Source organism: Notechis scutatus, chromosome 3 (assembly GCF_049901735.1).
Source record: "Notechis scutatus isolate UNSWTSFEM ecotype Mainland chromosome 3, rNotScu1.2, whole genome shotgun sequence".
Lineage (NCBI taxonomy): Eukaryota > Metazoa > Chordata > Lepidosauria > Squamata > Elapidae > Notechis > Notechis scutatus.
The window spans coordinates 169,152,574-169,159,867 of NC_142011.1; positions in this window are offsets into that span (position 1 = coordinate 169,152,574).

Genomic DNA, 7,294 nt, shown 5'->3' on the forward strand with positions numbered 1-7,294 from the left:
CATTTATGAAATGCCACAAAGACACCACACAGTTCAGGCAGCAGGAGAGAAACAGTCAAGCAAGCAGCAGGGTCCATTTCCCTATGACTGACCTGAACGTGAGCAGTTGAAAATATTCAGTTATAGTCTTGTTTAAAAGTATGGCTATGCCTTTGTGAGAAAATGTGTGGAAAATTGGATGATGGTTCTGTGGAATCAGTGGAACGAACAATCTCCTCAATATTTTGAGTTGGTTTCTGAGGTGAACTTACAATGTAGCCCAGGGGTGTCAAACTGGATTTCTTTAGGGCCAGATCAGCATTGTAGTTCTCTTCTGCAGGCTGGGGGGGGGGGGTAGGAGACATGGGATGGACACCTCTTGCAGTGCTCTGCTGGTCAAAATGGGGTGCAGGGGGCGAATGAGACCCCTCACACCCCATTTTTGGTCTGGGCGGCCCCTTGCAGCACCCTGCTGGCCAAAATGAGGCATGGGGGGCCCTCACATTTTGGCCAGCAGAGTGCTGCAGGAGACCATCCAGGCTGAAAATGGGTGTGGGGGTCATGCACAGTCCTCCATGCCCTGATTTGGCTGCCAGAGGCACTGCAGGCCGGTCGTTTGCTATTTCCAGGCTGGCCCCACAGGCCAGATTTAAGTACCCTGTGAGTCAGATCTGGCCCGTGGGCCTTGAGTTTGACACCCCTGATGTTGTCCTTTGTGCTTTGTTTTCTAATTGTTCTCACATGCGGCCAGAAGAAATTGTTATATCAGAGCTTCTGTCATGAGCTCCCTACAGTCATCAGTTGTCCTCTAATAATGGCCTAGAATCAGGGGTGGGATGGTACCAGTTCTGCCCGGCTCTATAGAACTGGTAGCTCTGAAGAGCAGCAGACACAGAACCAGTTCTGTGTCTGCTGCTGTTTTGCCCATCTGCCTGCCTGGGCTGTTACCTGACCTTTATTTCTTGCTTTTTCAACCTCAGCTGCTTTGCGCGGCACAGCTGAGGTTGAAAAAGCAGTAAATAAGTGGTTGTTCAACTGCTGCGCACCCGCACGCAGCGCTTATCAGCAATTATCAAAACATAATTACTAAACTGGTAGTAAGACCAGTTGAATCCCATCCCTGCCTAGAATAATTCTCAGTGGAAGAAAATTATGGAAGTGAAAGTGGTGTCTGCAGAGTGAACCAACAAAGTCAGAATAAAGGCAATAAAGAGGCTATCCAAGCCTATTCCTTTTTTTCTTAGAATGTGTGTAATTTGTGAATACTTGTTTTATCAGGTTGATTTTAACCATTTCTGGATTTTTAATGTTGCTGATTCTGTTGTTATTTAAGGTTTGAGTGTAAAGAGATTATACTGTAATTGCTATGTTATTCAAACTGTTTATTCTTAGAGTTTAGCCACTTTGAATTTTGTACAGGAATAGAAGGATTAAAATGTTTTAAATAAATAAATATGTTGAGGCTGGTATTTTATTATGTTTCAGGAACTCATAGAGGCAAAGCGGCACACACACACACCCAGGATGTAGTAAAAAGAATGAGTCAAGTGCCATCCTTTTATCTCTGCTTTATCTATCACTACCTATATTGTTATTTTTAAAAGTTACTGAACAACCCTATAACCCGCTGGGTCATCCTTTGAGATATGATTGTACAGATACTGTAGCACAGTGGCCCCCAACCTTTTTTGTCCCACGGCCCGGTACTGGCATCACAAAATGATGCACGGACCGGTACCGGCATCAGCGCGCACGACCAAGGCAAGGCAAGCCGAGTGACCGGCCAGCCAGCCATCCCCTGCTTCTCCCCGCCACCTTCAACTCCTCCTTTGTACCTTTGTCGATGGGCTTTTCGGGCTCTTTCTTAATCTCCTCCTAATGCGAGACTCCACCGCCATCGGGACGGCTCTTCGTTTGAAGCTGCCCCCCTACCCTCAACGAAACTAAGGCGCGAGGATTCCTCCAGCACCCAAACGCTGCTTTCCAACCGACGACCGACAAGCTCACCCGGAAGCACTTTCTCAAGCGCCGTCAAAACAAGATGGCGGCGCCCACTTCTTTGCGGCCTGGTAAAAAAATGATCAACGGACTGGTACCGGTCCGGGTCCCGGTGGTTGGGGACCACTGCTGTAGCAGCCACAACTTTGCAAATAAAACTGGTCTGAACTTCATGGCAATTTCAGATCCACAGGACTAATGGGTCCCAGACTTATGCATTCTTTTAAGTTAGTGCATTTTAGATACATAGATTCCATTTGTATTTTATTTTATTATTATTATTTTGCAGTATAATGTATACTTGAGCGAACATGAGGATACAAAAAGACACAGATAAACACAATGAGAGTTTTAGTAGAATATGGATATTAAGACATTAATGTCACTGGTGGTTAGCAGCATGGTCATACTAATGGAGCTTTAGTCATTTCTATTCATCTGTCTTCCTAAAAGTGTCTAAAATGTTATCCGCCTTTGAAATGAATAACATTTCAAAATTGTTATAAAAAGAAAAAGAAGGAAAGAAAAACCTCTTTCTTGCCAAAATTTTAGTCCAAAAGTTATCTTCCTTTATGGGCCCATGTTTGCGACTTACTGAAAATTTCTTGGCCTGTACAGTAAAATGTAGCAAGATGAAGACTATGATACATCTCCAAAAACTTCCACATTATTTCACAAATAAGCAATGGAAACTCTTTCTGATTCTAAATGTACAGTTTTGATCCATAAAATTCATGTGAAAGGCCACTATATTTCTACCTGCCTTCTACATCTCTGGAAAAAAGGAGCTGCTTGAAAAATATACGTTAGGTGTTAAACCAATTTATCTTTATACTTACACTTACCTTTTTGCACAGATAAGATTGAACATGAGCTCCATGATAGTTCAGGGACAAAATAAAAAAACCATATACAAGACACAACGCTGAACCTATACTTTGACTAATAACAATTCTCTAGAATTTTAGAGTTGGACTCATTTCAATTCTGTTTGGAAATTGTTGAACCTGAGAACTGAATGCGAGGTTCTAACATCTAACACTGAGTTACAGCTCCCTTTTGCCAAAAAAAACCTCTTGGTTCAATTTTTGCAGAAGAATGGTTTCATTTCTTTTTGTTATGATATTGTTAAGATACATGCTAATGTTATAAACTCTCAGAATTCTTGAAAATATTTAACTGATAGAAACAACAAAGGGACTTCCAGTTTGAGCTTCTTCAGCGACAGACCGAAACCTCGTCTCTGCGAGGCTTCGATCCGTGCTCGCCGCTGGAGCGCCCCGAGCCGGCTGGCTTCGGGGCTAAGCCTCCCCGTAGAGGTGGTGAAGAAGGGGGAGACTGCCTGCAGGTTGAGGAGAGCCGCATCTCTCCTCCCCAGCTGGCCATTACTCCCTTTTCCGAAGGCGGTTGTAGCGGTGGTCAGAAATGGCCACCACAAAGAAGAATTCGACCAGAAAAGAATATGCAGGAGGAAGATAAGAAGAGAAAGCTTTGGTTGACCGGGTCAAACAGCAAAAGCAACAAATAAGGTACCCTGGGATTGAAACGATTAAAAAAAACAATAACATTGTTCCCTAAGAAGATTTTTAAGCTGCGAAGGAGAGAGAAAAGGGAAAAGGTTTGGTTTTTTTTTCTCCTTTTCCTATACTGACAGCTAAGAGACTTAAGCAAGAAATTGGAAAAAAATCCACTTTGACATTAATAGGCATTTAATGCTAAAAGTAAAAAGTCAAAGGGATAATAAAGATTTCTGGATAATCAAAAGCTTTTGAAAACAGGAAAGGAGAGAAAAAGGATAAAAGGGCAGGATCTGGAAGGGAGGAGACTGCCTGGAATTAAAAAAAACTTACAGCAAAATCTCAACAAGACTTCCAAAAGATACATTTTAACTGAAATATCACAACAAAAACCCAGGAAGAGAAAGTGGAAAAAGAAATAAGAAGAAATAACTCAGGACTATTTGGATTACTTGAAGATTTCTGGATTTTTGGTTATTGTATTTGAATGACTAAAATCAATCGGATGGTTGTTTAAAACTGTTTAAAATGTCTCCACTTTTAGAAGAACTGAAAATGGAACTTAAAAAGTACAAAGAAGATGCACAAGAAGGGAGAGGTTCTTTTGGCTTTGTATTTCAGTTTTTAGAAATGGAGATTTGGAATTATGAGAAACAACAAGAAATGCCTGCAGAACAAGAAGATTATGACAAAGAAGAAGCCATCTTTAATGAACAAGTAATCTTAGGTGGGGGAAAAAAGGAAAGGGGGAAAGAGAATGGAAAGTTTAAGATTGGGAAAAACAACTCCCAAAAAAAAAATAGTGTGAAAAATAAGTATAAAATCAGAAAGCAACAGAAGAGGGAAATGCAGAAGAGAGAATTAGAAGTAGAGAGACACTGGGGTAAAAAGGGGAGGGAGAAGATGAGAGGGAAGAAAGAAAGGAAAAGAAGTTATAAAGGACAGAAACAAAATATAGAGAAACGGCTTATTTAGACATAATGGGTGAAAATTTAATGGAAAAAGGGATTCTGCAAAGGTACATAAGATAGTATTGTTATATTAGAAACAGAAATAATTTTAGAAAATATGAAACAATATATGATTAAAATGTTTGATAAAATAGCTATTGTAATTCAGTGGAATGCTTGTCAATAAACTAATGTAACAAAATGAATATTTAATGATTTACAAAACATATGTGAAGAGAAATAAGGGAAAAATTAATTAAAAGGAAGTATGATATTTAATTGAAAAGAAACAACAAAGGAATATTTGGAAGATCTGCTTTTCAAGAACTGATTTACACATTATAAAAGAATTGATAATATGTAAAAAATTAATACATAGCTTCTGTAACTGTTGAGTAGGTTTAAGAAGTCATTTATTCTTAAAATCCCCACACTTCATTGATTATGCAGAAGAGGTATATTATAAGGTTAGTATGAAACTTTAAATTAGACCATCTTAAGCAAAAAAGAAATGGCAACAATTGATACAAAAGTATCATGCATTGGAACATGTAAGAATTACTGTAAAGAACAAAAAAAATTAATTTTAGACTATACCAGTCCCAAAATTCAAACATAGCCTGGGAGATGATAAAAGAAAATATTTGTAGTTCGGAGTTGAAATTAGGGGCCCTTGCTGCTCTCTGAGCTTGATTGTTTCCTTGTAAATGTTTCATTATCCAAACCAGATCACATCATCAGTGCTAGTAAGGTTTGTTCTCAATGTATACGTTAGTGCAGGTGTGGGCAAACTTTTTGGCTCAGGGGCCGCATTGACTTTTAAAATTTGACAGACGGGCCGGGTCAGCACAAGATTTTTTGGGAATCGCCCCCCCTTCCCCCCTTCTCCTCCTCCTTCCCCTCCCCTCGGAGGCCCCCTCAGTCAGGAGTTGCTACCACCGGTGCAGCTCCGCGCGGCTCCAGTCCCGCGTTGCCTCGGGAAGGGAAAGGCAAAAAGGAGGAGCCGCGGCGGTGCTTTGCAATGGCAGCAGCGGCACCAGAGGCTCAGGCTCAGCGGCTCCTGATTTTGCCTTTCCCTTCCCAAGGCAACGCGGGACTGGAGCCGCGTGGAGCCGCGCCGGCGGTAGCAACTCCTGACAGCCCCAGTCAGACACCTGAGCGGAGCCCGGGCGGAACTGCCTGTTGCTGCTGTGGGCGCCCAAGTAAAGAACCGCACCAGCTCAGGGCAACTGTGAGGAGCAAGAGGGGAGAGGCAGAGAAGGAGGCAGAGAAGGAGAAGGGAAAACCCGGAGCGCCGCCGGGTCGCCTCCTCCAAGCAGCCCGCCCGCCCGCCGGGCAGAACCCTTCCCGCTCCTCGGCGGGAAGATGCTCCTGCCTGCAAACTTTGCCTGTGCAAAGTTTAAGCCTGAAAGCCCCGGAAACCCGAGCAACTTCCCAGCAACTTTTGGCTTCCTTTTAACTCATGGGGGCTCGCGCTTCGCCCCGAGCTGCGTGGCAGAGGGGAAACCCGGAGTGCCGCCAGGTCGCCTCCTCCAAGCAGCCTGCCCGCCCGCCCGCCGGGCTTCCCCTCCACTGCGTGGCTTGGGGCCATGTGCGAGCGCCTGCGAGGAAAAAGGAAGCCGCAAGTTGCTGGGAAGTTGCTCGGTTTCTGGGGTTTCAGGCTTAAACTTTGCACAGGCAAAGTTTGCAGGCGGGAGCATCTTCCCGCCGAGGAGTGGGAAGGGTTCCGCCCGGCAGGCGGGTGGGCTGCTTGAGGAGGCGACCCAGCAGCGCTCCGGGTTTCCCCTCTGCTGTGCTGCTCGGGGCCAGGCGCGAGCGCCCGCGAGTTAAAAGGAAGCCGAAAGTTGCTGGGAAGTTGCTTGGGTGCTGGGAGCAGGCTTTTAAAGTGCCGCCCGAGCAGGATCGCCGAGCCGGGAAATGGGGCACCAAGGCAGGGCAAGGCTCAACCAGCAGCGGCCTAGCTTTAGGTGGCTCCAAGCAGCCCGCTCCAAGCAGCGGGAAGACGCTCCAGCCTGCAAACTTTGCCTTTGCAAAGTTTAAGCCTGAAGCCCCAGAAAAAAGGGGATCGGCGGGACTCACCTTCGGAGAGGTCGCACTCGAAGGTGATTTCGAACTCCCAGCCGAGGCCTTTGCAAACTTCTTTTCTTTCCTACCTGAGGGCTCCGCACTGTTTTGCAGCTTTGGGGCCACGCGGGCATTACGCCACGCCCAGTGATTTTTTTTCAGGGGCGGGCCGGATTGGACAGACCAATGGGCCGGATGTGGCCCTCGGGCCGTAGTTTGCCCATCCCTGCGCTAGTGGCTATCCCTATTAGTGTTGATGGTAATGGTCTTAGAGATGCTTTGGTTGAGATGTTTACTATTAGCTTATTTAATAATTCCTTGATTGCAGTACTGTTACTTCTTGATTGTTGGTCTGATGTTAATCTTGGTGTTAATCTATGTTCATCTGTGTGTTCATTGCTGGTGGGATGGTGTATTGGCCTTTTTGTTCCTTTTTTGACTCATTGTTTCTTTTGCACAGTATATACAAGTTGTTTATGTCGATGTGTCTTTTGATGGTCAATTTGTCTGAGAACCAGGCTTCCACAAATTGTCCAGTGTTTTTAGACATGACTCACAGTTTACCAGTTTAAACAATAGTTAAGTCTATCCATATGTTGAGAAATTAAAGAGATTTCCTCCTGTTTTTTGACTGCTAGTTGGTGTTCATGAATGCATTCTACTTGTCTTCTCCCTACTTGTCCTACATAGTAGCTGCTACAGTCTTTACAGTGTAGATGACTTGTGTTTTTTCTTCTGGGACTTCTGGGTCTTTTATTTATTTTTATTTGTTTATTTTAGAAAATT